We start from the raw sequence: 25,025 nt of genomic DNA, 5'->3' as shown, positions 1-25,025 counted from the left end.
GATGTCATGCATTTTTACATGTGCTTATTGGACAGTCATATTTCTTATTTTGTGAAGTGCCTATAAAGTCTTTAGCCCCTTTCATTGATAATTTGAAGGAGCTCATTATATATTCTAAATATGTCCTTTATCAGATATGTATGCAATTATGTTTGCTATTCTGTGGCTTGTCTGTCCATTTTCTTAATGGTGCAGAAATTTTTAATTTTAATGTTGTCTGATTTATAATTTTTTATGGTTAGTGCTTTTTATAAACAATTTAAGAAATCTTGCCTACCTCAAAGTTGTAAAAATATTCTGTTTTTCTTCTCAGTGATTTGTGGTTCTGGGTTTTATGTTTAGGTCTGTGACATCTCAAATTAATTTTTGCATATTGAATGAAATAGGGATGAAAGTTTTTGTTTCCATATGGATAGTCAGCTGTTCCAACAACTGAATTTATTAAAAAGACTTTCCTTTTCCTATTAGATAAACATGGCATTTGGAAATTGGAAATCAATTGACCACATATATATGGGTTATTTCTGGAGTTGCTATTGTTTCATTGATCTCTTAACCTATCCCAACGTGTGTTTGTTTTTAAATGCAGAATGGCAACCCCCTCATGCTACCCACCCCCCAAAACCAAGCAGATATTCTCTCTCTCTCTCTCTCTCTCTGTCCAGGATATGGTACTTTTCAAAGCCTTTAGTATATTCATAATAGTATTAATAGCTCTTAGTATTAATAGTATTATTAATAGCTATTAACTATCTATTAGATGTTAGTATAGCTCTCTGCTTCTCCTACACATTTTTAAATTTAATTCTTATAAACCATTTTATATAGGTTATATTTCCATTTTGTTAACAAAGAAACTGAGGCATAGGGTAGTTAAACTAGCCTAACTGCCTAATATCACATAACTAGTAAGTCCAAACCAGCTCTGATATTCTTAAGGGTCTTTGCTCTTGCCCTCTACTAGTGATATGATGGGGTGTTGTAATCCACTCTTAGTTAAAATGTGCTCCGTGTAGACAACTTAGAAAGAATATTGTTTTGGGTAAAACCTTAATAAGTGCTTGTGCTATAGTTCCCATCTGCACATTGATAGAAACTTTTGTATGAGTGGGTCACACTGTTAGATGTGAAATCTAATTGTTTATTAAGTAGCAAGAAATAAACAGAACCTTAGATGGAAACTGCTGAAGAGTGGAAACTGTCTGCATTTCTCACTCCTCTGGCTGATGGTGGGGAGTTGGAACAGTTTCTGTGTGGGTCCTCTCTCAGCCTGGGTCAGAAACCCCTCCCAGTATACCACACAAGCAGCTGGCTGTCAGTGTGCCCAGGACAACAAGTAAATACTTTGCGCTCCCCTGACTTTCTTGGGTTCATAAATGACTCCCTGGAGTGGAAGGTGGGGAACTTAATCATCTCTGGTTGGAGTAAGTATGTACTTTGTAAGTTTGCCCATCTCTACTTAGAGTCACTTACTATCAATTTTTAATAAAAACAAGCAAACAAAGAGATAAAACCAAAGAGAATACCGAAGACATTTTGAGAGAACCCTTCTGTAGTTACTGAAACTATATCACCGGGGGACACAATTTTTGTTGCGTTAGATCTGACACTTGATTTTGACTAACTTTTAGGATCTGAATCCAAAAATGATCCCAGTTTTTCTCTACAAGGTCAACTTTTTAAAGTACAGGATACCCTCCCTTTGTCGCAAAATGTACATACAAAGGAAAATAAAGAAAAATTACCTGAAAATACTGTTTATTTAGTTATTTTATTTATATAAAGGCTATGTGTTGTTACTGTAAGTCAAATTGTGTACAAGTAGTAAAGCTCTGCTACCAAACATACATATTAAGGTATTTAATCTTTTCAAATGACAGGCTAGGAAATGCCAAAATGAGATCCTTGAAACAGTCCCCTTCAGTTGGCAAAACTTTTTAACAAATTGCTTCATGAGACCCAGTTTTATGTGCAGAGGTGGGAATATAATCTGCTTTTCTGTCAACAAGTGGCTCATGTAGAATGTTTGGATCACCAGGTTTGAGGTCAGATCCCGGAGGCCAATTCAATGCCACCCAATGCTTCTCATGAGCTCTGCTGTCCCACATACACAGAAAGCAGGGATACTTGGTGTATCCGTGTTGCTGACCAAGAAGGAAGCAGACCATTTGAAGGTCAACACAGATGATCCAAGTGTGCTTGTGATATTGCAACAGATCAATGACTCTTTTTGTGTCTTCATATTCTTCATAAAAACAAACTGAACGACCAGTTGGGACTGCACCAAATAAATTGCCATTTTGGAGGAGGACACACTTCAGCTCTACTTTGAGCTATCAATGAACAGTCGCCATTCAGTTGCATTATAGATTGGAATTCTCAATTCCTCCATTAAACCATACATGTTATGGCAATACATAAAGCCACCATCACTTTGAAAGTACAGCAGAAATGTGCTTTCTCTTGATTGAAAGTAGGATACCTTCACTCCTTTCTCAAGCAAGTTTTTCTCATGCAATCTTGATGCTAGGAGTTCTGAAGCCTTTTTGGATGGTCCCGAACCTCATGCCAAATCATCAACTCAAGCTGATCAAATCCCTTACAAACTGAGTCATCTTTAATTTCAAATTTTTCATCGTTGCTGTCACTTAGTTCAATGAAAACTGGCACTGGGATTTCAGCTGAATGAGGCACTGGTGTATAGCTGATGGTAGACCAGGATATTCTATTTTACATTTATTTTTCTTGTTATATCCTGACATTTTTACTTTACAAAAGTAACAGTCACTTGAATGATCTCTGGACTCTTGCCAAACCATAGTTATACCAAATGGCAATTGATCACGCGTTCCCTTCGTCCACATCCGCAAACTCTCGACACACTGCTTGCACACTTTGTAAGGGACCCAAGACTTCTCTTGGTTACCAAGTGTTACTTTAAAATATGCAAAATAGGCTTGCCTGACAAATGCACTGATGTTTGTCCTTTGACTGGGAATGGTGAAACTGCCACAGATATAACAAAATGAATCAGGGTTGTTTAGGCACTCACGATGAGAGATAGCAGAGGCAGACATGATCTGAAGGAAAGGAAATAAGTACGTATGTAAATAAAAAAATAAATTCTGCTAACTCCTTATATACAGACAAGAACTTGGACTACACTTCGGAATACGATTCACTGTACAGAGCAGCACACAACCTCTCACCACACTGTCTCATGTGTAACTGAATAGCCTAGACATGTATGAACCTGTCGCTGGTCTCCAACATTGTCCCTGCCCCCTCCCCCTCAAGGGAGGTTTGCTCTCAGCCAATAGAAAAGCACTGGTGCTTCCCTCGATCCAGGCTCAATCCAGCCTAGAGTGATCACATTAAGATTAGCTGTACAGAAAAATACTCGACGTGATAGAAGAAAACTAACTGCAGTTTTGAGGTCAGCATGCCTATTTAAGTCTAAAACAGCTGAAAAATCGAACTCCCTAGTAATTATGTTAAGAATTTTTCTCCTGTGTAATTCAGAGCTTGTCTCCTTATGTTCTTGTAAGTTTGGCCATCTTGGGTTCATTGCTGTTTGGGTGGGATGGCACCAAGGAGGGCAGGTGTCAAGTACACAGGAGGAGAAAAACCAACCTGGTTAAACTACTTTGACTTTTTTAAAAAAACCTGAATCATATGCTTATTTTTACTTTGAAAATATTTCTGGACTATTATTTAAGTGCCACCTTAAACTAAGGAAAGTCTTCTGAGCTACCAGATTTGAAAAAAAAATAAGCCAGGTACTGGCTTAGAATTCTTTCCAAAGCAATCACAACAGTTGGATTTTCATTCATTCATTCATTCATTCATTCATTCTTCCATTCACTCATCCATTCATAATTCAACTGGATTAAATGAACAGGCTTGAGCTAAATGCTGCCTGGCAAACACTTGTAATCTCTGTATTATTGCCTGAGCTATTCTCCTCTATTCTCAGAGAAACCACAGGGATAAATAACATTATTACCTTGAATGGAATTCAGTTGGGTGATGGAGGAAGAACAGATCAGTCAGGATGTTTTAACTGTAAACTATATTAGAAAGCAGAATATAAGTATCTTTATGGTTCTGTTTCAACGTTGTTACCTTAGATAGTATCCCATTGATTTTGAGAAAGTATGTTTTTATAACTCATCAGTTGTTTTTTTTTTATTAATGAGATTGTTACAGTACGTTTTGGGTACTGTACTTTTTGAGTAAATTTGAATACATTATAATCACTTTTTGTGATGTGAATATTTTGAGAATACTGCAAGATGAATATTTGCAGATACTTCATTTTTTAGTTTAAACATTAAGTGTTCTCAGTTTCATAAGCTGGTCAGCTGTGTGTATGAATGTGAACCTGACAAATAAACACACCTGACATTTGGGGGGGGAGGGAGGCAGGAGAGGTATTCACACTTTCTGCTACATTTCTCCTAATTTTCATCAAATAACAGTATGCTGTGTCTGATGGTCAGCATTTCTGTTCATGGAAGTGGCTCTACCCTCTCATATCAGCTCACAGTCATTTTCCAGAATACTTGTATGTTTGATATGATAAATGAATACATATATGTGTATACACACATGCACATATGCCATCTGCCGACGATGTATGTTTCTACTTTAAGTAATGTTGCGATGCCAAGACCCTGAATTGGGGCAAATATCTGCTGCCAGGATCAAGAACTGCCAAGGTGAGGCTGGGAATGAAGCAAAAGAGAGCCAGACCTGCAAGCTGGCAAGAGGACCTGGAGTGCTTAGAAACTAGCAATGAAAGGTGGACCCTGGGGAACAGTGGAGGGTCAGGGAACACACTGATGTCAGAGGAGCCCTTGGGCAGGCAAGTGGTCAAGAGAAGAGTACTGGCTGCAGGGAGCCCTAAAAATGGGGCCATTTCTTCTGCCAAAAAGTCTTTCCAGTGCTTCTCAAGTGTCTGAGCATGGGACTGACCTCCATGGAGGGGGCGTTATGGCCCATCTGGGATCACGGGAGAGCTGGGGTGGGAGCAGCATGCGTCTTCTTCCCACAGCTGCGCTGCTGCTTCTGAGCTGGAGAGCTCCCCTGGTGCAGTGGTGGCCCTCCTTCTTTGCCAACTCTAAGTAGATTAGTTAGTTACAGGCAGGAAATTGAATAGCCTCTGCTTTAATCTCATGGTTATTCTGAGGATATTTGATGTAGTCCTTCCTTGCAAAGGGATGGTTCTTTTTCTGTGACAGAGAAATGACCAGGAGCAGTCATAGTTGAAGTTCCAAGGGCTTTCACATCTATTCACTTCATACATTCTGTGTAAAAATATACATGATGATTTTTAAAGAACATTTATTTAATCTCTCTCTTTAATGCACTATTGTTTCTTAGTCCTGTGTGGGCTAAAAAATATTAATACTCCCCCCCCCACCCTCTAAATTCTTCTAGGCTGGGCCAATGACCAATTAGCAGAGATAGATTAACAGGAGAAAATAAAAGTTTAATACACGTGCCTGGAAAATTCACATAGGCCTCAAAATTCCAAAGACAGTGAGGCAACTTTGAGTATATAAAACATTTGTGGACAAAGGAGAGAGGGGTGAACGGTATATTAGATTTCAGAAGTAAGAATGGACAATTTACAGGTAGTTGAGAAAGAGTGGGAAGGAACAAATGTACAGAGCAGGACAACTCAAACTGCGGGGACATGGTTTATCTAGCTAACAGGCACCTAGCTGAAGCCCTCTGTTTACCATAACTTAATTCAAATTAGGCTAAGAACATCCTAAGATCTTTTTCTTGAAGCATGTTTCTCTGTCTGAATCTTGTGCAGGAAAGAGGGGAGGAAGGGTGAAAGATGCTTTCTGAGTCTTTTGTTTCTAAATAAACAGTTTAAAATTAATATCCCAAAAGGGAGGCTTCAGGGTGGCAGAATTTTGGTCCCTTCACTCCTTTTCCCTCTTAGCTCATTTTCCTTTCTTTAGGTTCTAACTGAGCTGATACTTCAAGTGTGCTTGTTGGGCCTGAGGGGTAGACAGGATTAAGGAGAGGGGCAGAGATTGACAGTCACCTTAATTGTTCCTACTTAGCACATAATAGCAGGCTTCTTACTACAGTCCTAGCAGCTGCAGTGATCAGTCACTACAGATGTTGCTACTACTGCCTAACTTGGGCAAATTTAGTCTCAATTATAGAATCTTTAAAAAAAAAAAAGTGTAAATTTAATGCTTTGAAGGTATCTCACTAGAATAACAAAACATTATTTGGGGGGGATGTTCTTAGGGGTTCTATTTTACTAAAAAAAGAGAAAACTTTGTAATTAACATATCAATTGTATTCAAATGATACATTTAAAAAGTTCACAACATTGAAAATGTGGTGCTTTTACTTGTTTACAAATTCTACAATCAGTTTTAGATCATTTGATGGCTTAGTAAATTATTTTTTATTCATAATACAAAAGTAAAATTCATTTTGTTTCTATCTGCATTATATATAACTTGATTGTATATGTATTTGTGTCATTGGTTCCTGTATGTGAGCTGTATCCATCACCAATTACAATTTCCTTTACTAATAAGTATAATGAATAATTTTGGGGAGGACAATCAGACTCCCTTGAATAATCAGTTGAATCTTATTGTCCAGCAAAGACAAAAGTATCTGTATGACCTGAGCTTGGTTGAGTAGAAGCAGTACAATATTTTGGTCATGGGCCTTTAAAATAGATAGTACTCTTTTCAATAGATGATGATGGGTTCATCATCTTTGTCATGAAACATTTCCCTTAGTTTTTTCAGAGCACTCTGATCTTTTGTTCTATGGAGACCCAAAAGATATTCACTTTGTCACTCTGGGGCCCAAGTCTGAACTAGACATTTTAGAAGGAGAAGGAAAAAGAGTCAGAAAAGGACAAGGATTCAGAAGAGGAGAAGTGGTGGGTAGGTTTGGGGCCCTCATGCTCATCGCAGTGTGCTCTAGGGAAACCCTGCAACTCCCACCACTAAAAAATGCTTCCCAAAGCTGTCAGTGAAGCCTCAAAGCACATTTTCCCTTTTATCTGAGAGAACATTAGGTCTTTCTAAGGAGGCAGCATATGGAAGCTGCTGGGCAGGCCTTCCAGTCCAATGAAAAGGCAGCTCAATCAGAAAACACAGAGCTGCTGAAGCTGTCTGATCTTTTGCCTCTGATTTGTCTCAAGTGTAACTGACAATTACAGTGCAAGGACTGGGACAGCCAGAGTCTCATCCAACCAGGAGGGTAGCTGTGACTATTTACATGCAGTTAATTACTAAGGGCTGTCAGATGTCAGAATGGGAATTGGTAATACTGTGGTTAAACGCCCACCACATGTCTAATTTGAGTTGTGCCCACTACCTCCAGCACCAGTTCAAATTAAGTCCACATTGTGTCTGATGACTCACAGCTGTGCAACACACCACCCTATGCAGGGGGTGGGGTGGATTTGCATGTCACTCAGTGCCAGATAATGATAATGAGAGCTGTGCATCTCCTTCTGTTGGAATAGGTACCATATAAACCCAAGCCACAGTTATTTTACTTCATTTTATTTATTTTTTTAGAAAAACACCTTCGTGCTTCAGAAACTGTTGATCTGTAAATTAGCTTCTTAATGCAATTAATCTAGTTTCAGAAAGGCCATTTCCAGGTGAAACAAGATGATGTCGCTGATGGGTGCCAAAGAGCTCAGAACATGTCCAGCCAAATGAGAACTGACGTCAAGCCTGTCTCCATACTAATGCTTGATTAAGCTTGATGAGAGTGTATATTTTGGGCTGCCAGAATACTCTTTTTTTTTTTTAATATGACAATGATTTTGAATGTGTGCTCCAAGTCAGCTCCTGGAGTGGTGGCCTTGGTGTCCACCTGCCTAGCATTTGGTTAAGGGAGTTCTCTGGGGGTCTTCCCATGTGCCAGCGAACTCACAGCAGGCTTTTCCCCATCCAGACAGGCAGGGAGCAGGTGTCACTCGGCTCAGAGGGGCACTCTGATGCTGTCCAGGGACTTCGGAAGCTTTGAGAATGGTGGCTGACTTCCAGGAATCAGAGGATTTATGGGTAACACTTCATGCAGAAATATTTTGGGGCCCTGGGCATACATATGGTTTCATGATATGTGGTGAGCAGTAAGCGGAAAGGGGTGGAAATTATGGTGGAAGGAGGAGCCAGGTGGGCACACTGGCATTCCAGCCCTTGACTCTTCTGGGCTGGCTTGCAAGATACACCACACTTGGAGTGAGCTAGAGGCACTGTTTCTTAAGGAAAATAAGCACTTCTGAGAAGACCAAAACATGAGTCCTTTATTTACATAAAATGGATGGTATGGGCACTTCAATCAGAAATCATACCATGTCACCATTTATAAGCAAATTGGCATAAGATCAATTCATGGACATAAACCAAAAATCACACCAAAACAAACTAAAAAGTCCATTCACTCCTGATACCAGAGGTTTTTTTTGTTTGTTTGTTTTGTTTGGTTTTACTAAAAAATATTTTATTTATTTATTTTTAGAGCGAGGGGGAAGGAGGGAGAAAGAGAGAGGAACATCCATGTTACAGGATGTGATAGAAACATCAATCAGTTACCTCTTGTACACATCCTGACAGTGTACCAAACCCACAACCCTTTGTTTTGCGGGATATCACTCAACCAGCTGAGCCACACTGTCAGGGCTAAAAGCAGATGAAGGAAAAATAGTACTTCAGTAAGATTTAAGCATATTCAACACTGACCCAAGAAATGTTTAGGAAACAGGAGTGAATGCGAGTGTGTCACATGCTTGGGTTCCTTGCAAACAGCTAGCAAGCCATGGAATGGAGACCTCACTTGGGGCCAAGACACTGTCTGCCCATTTCCACTGGAGGGACTTAAAAAAGCCTGCAGGGGTGGTGGCCTCTATGCAGGAGCAGCGGTCCAAGTGCAGGCCACAGCCTGGTCACTCTGGTTAGTGTTCCCTTTCTGTCCTCCAAGTAGGCAATTAAGAAGATCAAACATAACGATCTGTTATGGATGAAGATCACAGTTGTCCGCGGTTTCCAGAAGCTGCTGCTGACATTGTCTTGACAGGAGCCCCAGCTCAGGGGTCACTTGGGTGGAGCTGTGGGCTTTGTCCTGAGACAGCTTCAGGCCCCAGGACTGCTGGACGTAAAGCAGACAGGAGCTGCTTGCTTTCCGCAAGTTTGTGTGTGAGCTGGACTGGTGCTTCTCACTCGTTATGTATTTAGAGCAGAGTCACCCTGTGCCAGGGCCTGGAGAATGGTCTGTGACTGCGGAAATGGCAATGCTGCCTCAGTGATGACCAGGTGTAATGACTGTACACCACAGTTCTGCCACTGGGGCCCATCGGAAACCAGCCACATGTGCTGTGATGAACACCTGCCTGAGTTCCACCTGTTTGCCAGGGCTTTTTTCTGGCTTGTCTGTTCCTCTGATTTCCTGTTTTCAGAAACAATAAAAAGCCCTGCTCTTCTGCCTTGATAATGATTTCTCTATCTTTCAGAAGCCATAGGTTTGATGAGTTTTCTGTCTTGAGTATCACACTTCTTAAAGGACCTGGTGGTTAAGTGCAGTAGAAAGATTGAGGTAGAAATTACATTTGTGTTGTAATGTCTACCAGATCTTATGAAAAGGGTCTCATGCCTGGGAAAGGATAACTATTCTTCCCAAAATGATACTAGCTATAACATGTACCAAGTGAAGGGGTGGTCTGAAGGAGCCATGGGATGTTCAAGTCCTGTTTGCTCTGGCCAACAGATGTGGTGATATGCCTGGCTGTGAACTAGTCCCCAGTCCTGAAGAAAGAAGTCTACTGGGGTGCTGATGGGTACATTCTTGGTGAGGAGGGATGGGGGGGAGGCCACCTGCTTGGCCCAGGCCTTACCATGTCCTCCTTTACTGGCTGGATGGTCTTGAGCAAGTTTCTCAACTCTTTAGCATCTCTGGAACTTCTGGGGAAACAATAACACCCTGCAGGTTTGTTATGAGAAACCAGTGACACAGCACGTGCAAACACAGGCCCAGTACCAGACACAGGGCCAGAACCCAACTCGTGTTCTTCCTTCCTCTTCTTTCCTTGACTTCATGTTAGATATCTCAATGACAATATCTCCCATTTTATTTATTATATGCAGTTTTCAAAAGTTACATACAGACGATGACTTCTGATGATGCACTTCTCTAAGTTTTAGCACTTAACATACATGTCATTAATTTATGTTTATATAACTTTTTTTTTTTTTACATTTGTCTTCTTGGGATAGTCTGGAGGGGCCATACCTGCCTTGTTCCCTTCAGTATCCTTGGTGACTCCCATCACCTGGCACAGAAGATGCACTCAACACATTTGTTGAATAAATAAATTGATCCTGACGAAAACCCAGATGTATATGTGATGGGGTAGCATGGTGCTCATAGGATAGACAGGTGGTTGGTAGTTGTCCACTCTCCCAGGTCCTCTGATTCCTACTCTAACATTCACCCAGTAACCCTTGTTGTTTTTCAGTTGGACTGGGTTCCCCTGACATAGCCTGTCTAGTACTGAGATTCCTGAGGTGAGGTGAAGTCAGATGAAAGCAGAGAACAAGGATGGATAGTGAAAAGTCCATTAAACTAGAAGCTTTGTAATTTCTACTTGGAAAACCTTGAGACAAATTAGCTTTAAATATCAACCTCCTCTGGGCTATACCTACATTAGTCTTCCACTCTCCTGAATTCTCCATTGCAGCAGGGTTTCTGCGTATGATGTTTCTTTTATCTTTTCCATCCCCCACAGCCATGCTGACCTCTGTTTTTTTCCCTGCTGAACTCCTTTTTTCCCCATCTCAGCTCAGAGGTCCCATTCTGTGCCTCATACATTTAGGTCTGGTCTTATTTTAGGTGCTTCCAAACCTTATATTTCACCATTTGTAAGTTGAATCATGCTGTGTTATAATTTCCTTATTTCTGTGTTATTTTCCAAACCATCAGCTTCCTACAAGCAAGAACTTCATCTACTTCACATGCCCAAGACCCAGCACTGTGCCTAGCACAAAATCAGTGCTCAAAAATATTTACTGACCAAGGATAAAGTAGAAAAGGAGAGTCCCATTAAACACCTCTCCCCCATCAATGAGCACTTTTATTAGTGGCAAGGCAGGTTGCATCGCCAACTTAAAGATAATCTACCTGTGTTTGGCACCTGGATACACACTATATACATATATGAAGATAGAGAAAATATTTTAAAATAACTTAAGACAGAAGACTTTTGATTTTATGTACAAAATAAGCCATTGATTGATCTTCCCCAGTGTGGACTGCTTTTTTGAAAATGAGGTGAATGAAGTTGGTTTGCCCTTCTTGAACCCCTTATTATTTCTACACTGTATTTTTTTTTTTTTTTTTTGGATTTCCCAAGTCACTTTCACTTAGGGCTCCATTTATGAAAGAAAATGTGCCCACCCACTGGGATACCCATGTCCTTCTCTGGTCTCCAGCACAGGTGAGCAGCACAACATATATGCACTGGGTCTTAGCAAGGATATTTGGAAGTCTTTCTGTTAAATGAGGTCTGAGAATGTTTGGGGTTTCCAAAGAGGTTCTAAGCAACCAGGAACAATTCCCCACTGTTTTCAAGTAAGGCAAACAGAAAAGAAGGGGAGGGGGGAGAAAGCCCTGGTCTCCGATAAATAACCGTTCCATATGAAGTGCACACCAGTCTGACATAAGTAATTAGCTGTCAGGTGTTGGGCTTTGCTGTCAGAGGCCAATTTTCAGATTAGTGTTAATTGCAGGGGGCCCTGGTGGCCTTTGCTCCTGTCCCATCCACCCCACCCCACCCTACCCCAGTAGTAGTTCTTTCCCAGCTTGCTGCCAGTGATGAGAGCCTGCATTGATGAAGCTGGCAGAGTGGAATCAATTACTGGCCAATGGAGACTTTCCCACAGGCCTGGGCTTGGGAAAGGAGGCCATGGCTGCTACCGGGACAGCTGGCCTGACAGTCCACTGAGACAAGAGCCTACAGGAGGGACAGGGACGTACTCATATACCCCGCCCACAGCCCACATGCTATTGACAGGCTGTGGCAGACGGGTCCTTGCCACCCAGTGGTTTAACCCTTCCCCAAACCTTTGCCCACCTGTCTGCTGCTTTACCCAACAATTTGCTGTCTGAATGAGAGCACAGACCCAGAGAAGCCATGGTCAGTTTGTTGGTGAATCTCAGCTCAAGAGGCAAAAACAAACAAAGGTGCCACCTAACAGCAACATTTAGACGTGCCATTTGCAGGTTGTTTTTTTTTTTTTTAATTTAAAATATTTCATTATTAGGGTTGTGCTTTTTATCATTTAGCTCCACTGGGATCAGCACATATCAGTCCCGATGGGGCCAGGCTGCTACCTCCTGGATATCATTGTCACTTCCAAAGTGTCCAGACATTTTGGGCTTCGTCAACATGGGATGCACTTTGGAACAGCATTTAGAAAATCTATCCCCCCAACCTCCATCCCCAAGCCTGTTTTTCTTTTTTTAGCAATAATAATAAAATATTCATAAAATAGTTTTTATTTTTCAATATCTTACTATGGTTTATACCTTGAGCTGAAATTTTGAGCAAGAATAATCATTTAAATGCTGGAAAACTGTGCCTTATCCTTTTTCTTCTGCTGTTGTTTTTTATTATCAGGTTAATTCAAACAACTAATCCAACATTAACAGTTTTACTGACCATTCAAAAGCAAAGAACTCATTAAATAATGTGCCAGAATCCTTTTGCCAATGACATAAACATTTCAGGAGAACTTTCCTTTTTGAAAGATGTATTTAACTATTCAACTTTTCATTAAAATGCATTAAAATGAGATAGGTACACTGAAAGAAGGAGAGGAGTGATGTAAAAATTATTGCCACACTATAAAAAATCAAAATATTTATACATGAAAATATTTTCTTAACCTGTTATTTAATTTCCTTGGTATTGTCTTTCCTCTTCTTTCAGGAAACTAATTTTCATTCTGAATTCTCTCTCTCTCTCTCCATTTTTTATGTAAAACTTTTGTGGCTCTTACAGGAAGTTTAGATGTATAATTGAAATGGTCTTTAATTACAATTACTACCAGTTCAAAATTAAATAAGAGTGGACAAATAAGTATGGGTTAGGAATGTCAAAAAAAAGTTGTGGGGGAAAAAACAAGATGGCGGAGGAGTAAGTGGAAGCTACACTAAGCTCCTCCCAAAACTAGTCTGGATTTACAACTTAATTTTGGAGAAATCATCTGGAATAACCAACCAAACACCAGCTGGAGAGAAGTCTCATAACCATGGAGAGACAGAAAAGGCCGCTACATCACAACGTGACCGGTAGGGAGTGCGGAGACGCGGAAGGGCTGGCTGGGCTCACACGGGTGGCAGCTGAAGGGACTGAGAAACAGCTCAGCAGCTGGGGATTCCCCCTAAGAACGGCAGGGTCTAAATCCCTAGCTGAGCTTCCCAGCCTACAGAAGCAGAGTGGAAAGTAAAATAGTATCCAGCTGAGAAAAGCGAAAAGCCACAGGGTTTCTTGCTAGCCGGAGAGAAACAGCTGGAGAAAAAGAGCTCTTAAGCGGATCACATATGAAAATATTCTGGCCCCACATACCCTGGGCACAAGCAGAGGGAAGACAGAGAGGGCTGGAAATGCTTGGGGAGAGTTTGGTGTGGTGGCTTTGAGGGGAGAGCTGGGGAAGTGGCCGGCCAGGTCCCAGTGCTGACTCATCCCCACACTGCAGGCAGACCATTCCCCTCCAAGAGGCATCAGTCTGAAGGGAAGCAAAAGCCCTGCCTACAGGAATTAAGCTGCCACACCCACAGTCCTTAAGCCTGATGGCTAATCACAGATTGAATAGATTATCAACTAAAGGAGACAGACAAAGGCAGTAGATCCCTGGGAGTCTCCAACAGGCTGCCGAGGCCCGGACTGGTACAGGATCTGACGCCACCAGGGGCAGATCCAGGAAGTGCAGATCATTCTAAGAAGCACCAACAAACAATAGGAGTCACAAAAATGGGGAGACAGAGAAACAACCCCCCATCAAAAGGAAAGGTAGAATTCCCAGAAAGAGTGCTAAATGAAATAGAAGGGAGAAAACTATCAGATATGGAATTCAAAACATGGATTGTGGAGAAGCTGAATGAACTCAGCGGAAACTACAGGGAACTCCAGAAAAACTACAAAGAACTTAGTGAGAATTACACCAGCATGAAAAAGGATATGGACGCTATCAATAAGAGCCAGGAGGAAATGAAGAATACAATCTCTGAATTGAAGAACACAGTAGAAGGAATTAAAAGCAGGCTAGAGGAAGCAGAAGATCAGATCAGCGAGCTGGAGGACAACTTAGACAAAAACTCCTAGGCAGCGCAACAAAATGAAAAAAGACTGAAGAGGTTCTAAGACAGCTGCAGGACAACAGGAAACGTAATAATATCCATATCATAGGAATTCCAGAAGGAGAGGAAGAAGAGCAAGGGATAGAAAACCTCTTTGAAAAACTAATGACAGAAAACTTCCCTAACATGAGGAGAGAGGAGTCATGCAAGTCTGGGAAGCACAGAGGATCCCAATGAAGATGAACCCCAACAGGCCCACTTCAAGACACATAATTAAAATGGCAACATTGAAAGACAAAGAGAGAATCCTAGAAGCAGCAAGAGAGAAACAAATAATAACATAAAGGGAGCTCCAATAAGGCTATCATCAGATTTCTCAGCAGAAACACTACAAGCCAGAGGGAATGGCAAAAAATATTCCAAGCAATGAAAAACAAAGGCCTACAACCAAGAATACTCTACCCAGCAAGGCTCTCATTCAAAATGGAAGGTGAAATAAGGAGTTTCCAAGACAAAAGAAGGCTAAAAGACTACATCTCCACCAAACCAGGAATGCAAGAGATGCTAAAGGGTCTGCTTTAAGAAGATGAAGAAACAGAGACAGACAGAGAGGAACATGAGTACAAAGGGGGAAAATGACAATGAATAAGTACTGAAAGAAAGAAGGAACTTCTACCATTTGCAACAACATGGATGGATCTAGAGAGAATTATGTTTAGCGAAAAAAGTCAGGCAACGAAAGAAAAATACCTTATGCTATCACCTATTAAAGGAAACTAATGAAAAACACAAACAAATGAACAAAATTGAACCAGAGGTATGTAAATGAGGAATAAACTAACAGTAACAAAGGGGGAGATGGGAAGGAGAGAAGGAGGTAAGAAGGGGAAGGGTCTAGTGAAAGAACATGTATAAATGACCCATGAACATGGACAACTGAGTGGGGACTGAATGTGGGAGAAGGGGGGGCAGGGTGCAGGGAAGCAAGAGGGGGGAAAAAGTGGGACAACTGTAATGGAAAAACAAACAAACAAAAAAAGTTTTTAGTGGGGGAAAAAATGAAAATATAAAGAATAGAAATGCAAGTTCAGTGAATATTAGAAGGACAAGGATTTTCCTTCGCACAGTATATTTTTCTCCCTATCTGATCCCTCCAGAGTTTGGCATTCTAAAGAAGTAAGTAATGACCTAAGTTTCTTTGCATAAATCTAATAAGACTAGTTGTTAATAGAGGTTTGTTTTTTTTTTTTGTTATTTTTTAACTAAGACTTTGAATGGAATGTCATGCATAAAGGAGACATGCTTGGGCTTTGGTTGTTACCAAAAAGCCCTGAGGAACTGGGATTGACTTTCAAAGCTAATAAAAGCCCATGAGATAAAAGGCCTGGTACCTTGGATGGATGCACAATCCATGGCAATCTTTCCAGGGAAGGAATGAAGGTTGTTTTCCTGAAAGATGGCTAGATGGGACCTTATGGCACAATGGAAAACCAGAAGGACTTGGAAAAGACAGGTGTGTACAGGCAGGGCTGAATGTCAAGTATGTGGTTCTGCTTCTGTGCCTTGAAGGGCAGACTGAAGGTCACCCTAAATGTTCCTTGCATAAGCAGAACTAAAGATCATAAGTGATCATTTTCTGTTCTTGTTGTGTTTATGCAAATGAACAGGATAAATTAAAAATGGACTTAATGCAGTCCCTTTAATGACAAGGAGGGTAATCTTAGGGAGAAAAATCACGATTCAAGGAAAATCACAATGATCAGTGGTAGACTATAAAGTAGTGCAGCTAACCATCTTTAAAGTTTCTTTTCATTTAAAATTTGTTTTCATTTGAAAGTTAAACTATGTCTGTGGCATTATCAAAGATGTTTAATTTACAGGCAAGAGGAATGTCAAATGCCTTGCAACTGGATGTCTTTCCGATAAGACAGTCCTATAGATTTAGAGACTTGTATGTGGGTTTTGTTACATAAATTAACATGTGTTTTCTGTTTTCAAAGGGCATAAGCCTACGATATCATTACCTGTGTGATTGTCTGTATGTATAGGCCTCACTTAATCCTGTCTGCATTGCTGCCTCCTGAGACTCAATGGTTTGGCTGAACTAAGTGGCTGGGTTGGTGAAGAATGGGGTGGTCTGTGGGCTTCACTTTAAAACTGGTTTCTCTTTTCTATCCTAATGGCTTGGACAGAAAGAGCCCAGAGGCCTGAGAGGGGGGAAACCTAAAATATTTCCCTCAGTCCAAACTAAGTATAATGGGCAAAAGGGTTTTGGACAGGTGAGATGTACCTGGCACACCTTCCTCCAAAGAAGCCCTTCTTTTCCCTAATGTGGGACATTGAAAAATTAATACCTGTCTTTTCTCATTTAGTGGTTATGGATTGAATGATGTTCTTTAACCCTGTTGCCAAATCTTTTGCCTCCAGAATACAACAAGGATGCCATCCTGTTAAATCAAGCATGCCGTTGTCCGGGGACAGCCAACCAACCTGGAGTCTGCACGATCCTTTCCCATGTGGGAAGGCCACCCTCCCCTCCACACCCCCACTCTTATTAGGGATTTCTTGACCCAAGGGTAGGTAGGACGATGACCATGTCCAGCTTGAAGCAGCTAGAGGAGCTCGAGACCTTCGCCCATTATCCTTTATAAGATTATAAAGGGTCTTAAGTCTGAGAGGGAGGGACTGTTATTTTTTATTGTTAAGATAATTAATTCATTAATTAATTTAAAAAATAGAAGAAGAAGAATATATGAAAGGGTGAAGTGGGAGAGCTTGTATGTACGACCCATGGACATGGACTTTGGGGGTGCAGATTGTTAGGGGAGGGGGAACTATTGTAACAATATAATCAATAAAATATACTTAAAAAAAAACTTGTGGGATGTTGTAACAAAACAGGGCCATACCCCTTGAGTGACGCGTTTCAGAAACCAGGTCTACAAATTCTCTTTGAAATGTAATAACTGGGGTGAGAAATGCAAGCCTTAGATCCATGTGGCCATTTCTTCTGTAATCTTGGGGACCATTTTGTTCCCCCTGTGAGAAGCAGCTCTCTCCCCTTTGTCATGGAGAAGGCTGCATGGGGGACAGGAGTGGAGGTGGGAAGCATGGAGGTGGCGGTGGGAGGACTCTTTTAAACCACACCTGTGACAATGTTAAAGGATTCTAAATTCCACAGTAAAGGACTTGTGACTGCAGTCCCTTTATGCAATGCCCTGGTTGACCTCTATGGAATCCTGCATCCCTGGTAAATGAAGTTTAATATGGTGTCAATACTTGTTTTTTAAGAGTCACTACCAAATTGTTTTGCTTTCTTTCTAGTACAGAGAAGTCTCATATTAATTAGGATATAGTAGTTCTGTGATGTGATTCAGTAATCTAATCTCTGCTTGCAGAACATTCAACAAGTTTATTTCATGGTTTTGTTGGCTGGCAAATATTATTCTCCCCATTAAAAAAAAAAAACAGAGATAAAAGCTGGGCTCAGGTTGCTCTTCTGAGTTGTCAGAGTCCTGAAAATTCTGTAAGAGTAGTTATCACATTCTAGGTTCATTTTCCTCTATGCCTCTGGTATATAAGATCTTCAAGAACAGGGAGCTCCTGTTTTATTTGTATCTTTAACATCTAGTACATAAAAAGCTGTCAATATATGTTCAGTAAGTGAGAAAAAGGTGGGGGGTAGGGAGGAAGGAATGGAGAAAGAAGACAAAATGACAATAAAGGGTAGAATTTACCTGCTCAGGAATGGCGGCATGTTGCAATAATGTGTAGACCAAGTCATCACAGAAATGAAGTTTCTTAATGGCCGTTTTACTTCTAACACTGCCATTGGACATAGAACTGAAGGCCAGCTCAGAAAGATCCATCATAGAAGTAGTGATTAAAAAAATATTATGTTACATCATCAATTGTATAACTAATTATGATTTATTTCTGTGACATTGTGAGACTTTTCCTATAAATGTAATGGGTACAAATTGCTCCATGACCCTGTGACTCAAGAAATGCCACATTTATTTTTATAAATAAAATTAAATGAAGTTTAACTCTTAACAATCTCATTGGAGGTACCTCCAGTTTTAGTTACTGTTTTAGGGTTCTCAGTTCCTCCCCTTGTGATCATAGAAGGTTTCTGGCCCTTGTGCAATCCAGGGATGAAATGGGCAAGGGCCTCTCATCTTCAGCTTAAAATGTTTGCTAAAGAAAAGTTTGTGATTGAAGCCCCTTCATCCTCTCAAAGGAAGGTGACTCCTCTAGTGTGGGACCAAGTGAGCATCTTAGACACTCACCACAACCCTCAAAGACACCCAGCTCAGTGTTGGTCCTTCTACTCTGTCAGGTGTCCTGCCACCTCCTGGGGCGCTGCTTGAGGTGGGCCCATGGTCCATCAAGCTAATGACTTCTCTAAATTTCAGAAGATGGGGTGATATTGAGGATATCTTCATTCCCTATTATCCTCTTTGGGGATCAAGAAGAGCTGTGACTTATCTCCAGGGTTGTTCTTACAATAAGGAGGAAAGGGTAATTAAATTTCATTCACTCATATTCAAACATCCTTTGACAGAGAGGATACTCCAGTCTTTGATTCAGATGATAATGATATGGTCCGGCACAGAGGGAGGCTAGGTGCCGGGAAGAGCTGGTCCCCCGAAATGTCGAATCATTTTGATAATTGGGAAGTATTTTGAAGCAGAAACTCTTTCCCAATAAAGATTTATGTAGGCCATTTACAGTTTGGCCATGCAGCTCTGTGAAGCCAACTGTGTACAGGGATCATATATTATGAATGTTTTTAAAAATTAATACATTTTATCCCCCTTTTTGCATTTCCCTTTATCTGATCACTTCCACCCCTAAGAAACCAAGGGTCATGAGAGTCCTCAACACAGAGGCTTTAAAACCAAGAGGAAAGGAGAGTTGTTGCAGGTTCCTATATTAGGGTTCTCCAAAGAAACAGAATCAATAGGATGTGTAGACACATACCACATATGTACATTCATATAATATATCATATAATATTATATATGAGGGGACCCAAAAACGGAATACACTTATAAAAAATTGTGTATTTATTCTTACATGTTTAAATTTCAGTCACCTTTAAAGTACTCTCTATTTGTTGCAATACACCTATAGAGACATTTTTTCCACTGCTCAAAACAGTTATTGAATTTGTCAATTTTGATGCCTTTTAGTGCTTTCATTTTTTGTTTCACCTCTTTCAAATCAGCAAAATGTTTCCCTTTGAGAACTTCTTTCATCCAGGCAAACAAAAACAGTCACCTGGGGGGAGATCAGGTGAATAGGGAGGGTGCAGCATGGGGATCCTGCCATTTTTATTCAAAAACTGCAGAACACTCAGCACAGTGTGGGCAAGTGTGCTCATAAATCACTGATCATTGGCAAATGTATTGCAAGAGTCTTCAAAAAAAATTCACAGAGGCTGAACATAGCCTCTCACAGCAATGCCAGCTGGCACACTGACACAGATAAGTTTCTAGAACACTCACCTAGCTGGGGAAACATGTACTACAAGGGGCGCACCCTCCAGAAGGTAATTCTGGGGTTTTTTGGTGGGGTATTCCTTCATACATACACTTTATATATATATATACACATATATATGCACACACATATTATATTATGTTACATGCATATAATATACATATACACATATATAATATGTATATAAATATGCATGTATAATGTGTATATTAATATACTACACATAAGTGCATATAACATATACTGTAGAAATACAAAATAAAACATAAAAATATTTTAGGAAGAGATTTACTATAAGGAATTGGCTCACATGATATGGAGGTTGGCAAGTTCCAAGAGCCGCAGGGTAAGCCGGCAGCTGGAGACCCAGGGAACTGATGGTTTAGTTCAGTCCAAGTTGAAAGGAGAGCATATGCTGTTCCATTTTGAAGGCCAGCAGGCTCGAGGCCCAGGAAGAGCAAGTGTTTTATTTCAAGTTCAAAGGCAAGAAAAAGTTTATGTCTTAGTCAGGCAAAAGGGAGTCTCTGTTACTCAGGGGATGGTTGGTCTTTTTGTTCTTTTCAGGGCTTCAGTTGATTAGATGAGGCCCACAGACATTAGGGAGGGCAACCTGCTTTACTCAGTCCACAGTTTAAGTGTTCATCTCATCTAAAACACCCTTCCAGAGAAAATGTTCAACAAATTATCTGGACACCCCATGGTCTAACCATATTGACACATAAAATTAACTATCATGGTGCCTTTGGTCTCTCATTAGCCCTTCAAGAGGCGACTTGGCCCATCAGATCACAAAGTTTTCCCCCTATAATAAATTCCTGCCCCCAAAAAACAAAATGTTAAATACACAGAAGTATTGCCTCTTTTCAGCCAGTGGATTTGGGGAGGTCCAGGAGATGGGGAGGGAGAGAGGAAGGAGAGACATTGAGATAGGTGCTCCTCTTTGGCCTCTCTAGGTTTCAGTCCCAAGAGGGGTGGGTAAGTTAGATAAAGTTTTGTTTTGTTTTGTTTTAATACATATATTTTTATTTATTTTTAGAGAAAGGAGAAGAGAGGGAGAAAGTGAGGGAGAGAAACATTGATGTGTGAGATGTACATCAATTGTTGCCTCTCGCATGCCCACAACTGGGGACCTGGCTCACAACCCAGGCATGCATCCTGACCGTGAAGCAAACCCGTGACCTTTCAATTCACAGGCTGACATTCAATCCACGGAGCCACACCAGCCAGGGCTGAGATAAATTGGGGACCACATCTGTCAGGGCTCCCTTTCCCTGCTCTGCCTCTGGTACTCAGGAGCATGGCACTTGGCTGAGGTCCAGTACTCTGTTAAGCATAGTTCAGTCAGTGGGGGAGGGTTGTTAGATGGAGGGAAGGTTGACTGTGCATCTGGAGCTGCCCTTGACTTGCAGGTAACATAGTACATGGTCTTGGGAGTCAGCGAGTCACCACAGGCCATGCTATGGGAGGGTAAGGTGGCCTTGCAGCAAAGACAAAGCGGAGGCCAGAGATGGCAAGGCTACCAGACCAGGGGGAGGATGGGCAGGAACTCAGAGGGGTCAACTATCAATGAAAGTCCAGGAGAGGCCAAGTCAGTAGGCAGGGGCCCTTGAATGACCAGGCTGACAAAGAATAGACTGCAAGTTTATCACCTATGGGATGTTTGCAACAGATAGCAGCTGCATGCTCAGAAACCACACAAACCAGCCATTCCCCCATGACTTCAGGAGAGCCATTGTACAGCTGGTCCAGTGCAGCAGGTCGGCCTCAGATCCAGTACCTGCCTCCATGAGGGTTTGCTTAGGAAAGCATACTTTCCAATGTAGAAGTTCAAGTCCTTGATCTAATGACCAGAGGGAAAATGCCTCCACCCCCAACAATGAGGTCTTCAGTTCCCTCATGCAAAATAGTCCTAATCTAAACCACAGTGAAGTGAAGATATCACTTCACACCCATCATGATGGCAACTATCAAAGAAAAAAATAGCAGGTGTTGGCCAAGATGTGGAGAAGTTAGAACTCTAGGTCACCATTGGTTAGAATATAAAATGGTGCAGCCACTATGAAAAAACAGTATGAGGGTCCCTCAAAAAAATAAAAATAAAAAATATCATAAGACCCAGAGATCTTACCTCTGGATATATATCCAAAGAAACCAAAGAAGAATCTCAAAGAGATAGTTCATTGCAGCATCACTCACAGTAGCCAAGATGTGGACACAACCCAAATGTCCATGAAATTATAAATGGATAAAGAAAATGTAGAACGCTGAAGAAGGAAATTGAGGAAGATATATACAAATGGAAGCATACAAGGTCTGTTCAGAAAGTATCCAGCCATGTAATATGGAAAATAGAGACATTTATTGAAGAAGATACAAGAAACATTGTACATAGGACAATGACACTTCAGTCCCCTTCAAAGTAGGCACCTTGGCACACAGCTCTTCCAGTATCTCTTCCACTGTTCAAAACACTGGAAAATCCTTTGTTGGAATTGTCATCAGCTGCCCTGTTATATTTTCCTGAATCTCATCGACAGTCTGAAACCTTTTCCCTTTCAAAGGTGATTTTAGTTTGGGGAAAAGTTGGAAGTCACAGGGTGCCAAATATGGGCTGTAGGTGGGTTGAGTCACCCGGGTGACTTGATGTTTTGCCAAAATCTTGGCATGAGGCATGATACATGAGCAGGCACGTTGTTGTGATGAAACTGCCAATCACCAGTTGCCCATACCCGCGGGCTTTTGAATAATTTGAATAGTTTCCATGGAGAAAATTTGATGTAGATTTGTTACTCCAGTCATTCATTTTGAATGTGATGGCCACACAGTACACATGCTCACTCAATGGCATCTACCATTTCCACTGACTAGTAAAGTGAAGTTGCCATTATTCATACATGCATATTCCAGTCTGCTCTCCTTGGCTGCCAGGTTACATCGACATCATCCAAACTATTCTCCTTATATTAACAATGACTGGATTTTTTCCAGACAGACTTTATATACCCTGTTCATGAATTGGAAGAATTAGCATCATTAAAATGTCCATACTACCCAAAGTAACCTATAGATTCAACACAATTCCTATTAAAATACCAATGGCATATTTCACAGATGTAGAACAAATACTTCAAAAATTTATGTGGAACCCAAAGAGACCCTGAATAGCCTCAGCAATTTTGAGAGAGAAGAACAAAGTTGGAGGGATCACAATACTTGATATTAAACTATACTACAAGACCACTGTCATCAAAACAGTCTGGTACTGGCTTAAGAACAGAGACATAGATCAATGGAATAGAACAGAGAGCCTGGAAATAAACCCATGTCTCTATAGCTAATTATTTGACAAAGGGGACAGGAGCATACAGTCGAGTAAAATATCCTCTTCAATAAATGGTGTTGGGAGAACTGGACGGGTACAAGAAAGAAAGAAAGAAAGAAAGAAAGAAAGAAAGAAAGAAAGAAAGAAAGAAAGAAAGAAAGAAAGAAAGAAAGAAAGAAAGAAAGAAAGAAAGAAAGAAAGAAGAAAGAAAGAAAGAAAGAAAGAAAGAAAGAAAGAAAGAAAGAAAGAAAGAAAGAAAGAAAGAAAGAAACTAGAACACCAACAACAGGATACATAAAATAGGATAAATTCAAAATGGATATAAATTGTGACACCATAGCAGTCATAGTGGAAAACATAGGAGTAAAATTTCAGATATCCTACGTAGCAGTATTTTTCCCAATATATCTCCTAGGGTAAAGAAAATAAAGGAAAAAATAAACAAATGGGACCTCATCAAATTAAAAAGCTTCTGCCTGGCTAAAGAAAGAATCATCAAAATGAAAAGCGAACTGACTGTTTGGGAGAACATATTTGCCAATGATACATCAGACAAGGGTTTAATCTCCAAAATATATGAATAACTCATAGAACTCAACACCAGGAAGACAATCCATTTTAAAAATAGGCAAAGGACCTGAATATACAGTTCTCTAGGAGGACATACAGAGGGCCCGTAGACATATGGAAAAGTGTTGAATATCACTAGCCATCAGAGAGATGCAAATTAAAAACACGATGAGATACCACCTCACACCGGTCAGTATGGCCATCATAAACAAATCAACAAACAAGTGCTGACGAGGATGCGGAAAAAAGGGAACAGTGCACTGTTGGTGGGAATGCAGGCTGGTGCAGCCACTGTGGAAAACAGCTGGAATTTCCTCAAAGAACTAAAAATGGAACCGTCTTTTGATCTAGTGACCCCACTACTAGGATTATACCCCAAGAATCCAGAAACACCAATTCAAAAGAACCTATTCACTCCTATGTTCACAACAGCACTGTTTATAATAGACAAGTGTTGGAAACAGCCTAAGTGCCCATCAGTAAATTAGTGAATTAAATAACTGTGGCACATTTACACAATGGGATACTAAACAGCAGAAAGAAAGAAGGAACTCCTATCTTTTGTGACAGCATAGATGGAACTGGAGACTATTATGCTAAGTGAAATAAGCCAGTTAGTGAAAGAGAAATACCATACAATCTCAGTTATAAGAGGAAACTAATAAACAAAATAAACTAATGAGCAAAAGAGAACCAGAAACATGGATACAAGGAACAGACTGACAGCTGGCAGAAAGGGAGGTGGGGATAATGGTGGAAAGAAGGGGAAAGATTAGTCAAAGTACATGTGTGAATGACCCATGGACATGGACAAAGGTGTGGGGATAGACCGTGGGAGCCCAGGGTGGGCTGGGTGAAGAAGACAAAGGGGAAAAAATTGGCACAACTGTAATAGAATAAACAAGAATAAAAAAATAAATAATTAAAAAAAGAAAATGTAGTATATACCTAAAATGGAGTATTATTAGGACTTTAAAAGGAAGGAAATCCTATTACAGGTTGCAACATGGACAAATACTGTGAATCCACTCACATAAAGCACCTCAAGTAAGCAGCATCGTAGAAACAGAAAGTAAAACAGTGGTTACCAAGGGCTAACATCAGAGAAGGAAATCTCTGACTCCAAAAAACCTCCGCTGCCTTGCGGCATACCTCTTCAGGGGAAAGGCTAAGGGAGTAAACCCCGACAGAAAATCCGGAGCCGGAGTCCCTAAGGCGGTTTGACGTTGTAGTCAACACCGGCAACTCCTGCGGCGCACCTGAA

This window comes from Furipterus horrens, unplaced genomic scaffold, assembly GCF_987537825.1.
Source record: "Furipterus horrens unplaced genomic scaffold, mFurHor1.1.pri manual_scaffold_7, whole genome shotgun sequence".
NCBI lineage: Eukaryota > Metazoa > Chordata > Mammalia > Chiroptera > Furipteridae > Furipterus > Furipterus horrens.
The sequence above is the reverse complement of the archived record's forward strand: the minus strand, read 5'-3'. Positions refer to the sequence as shown.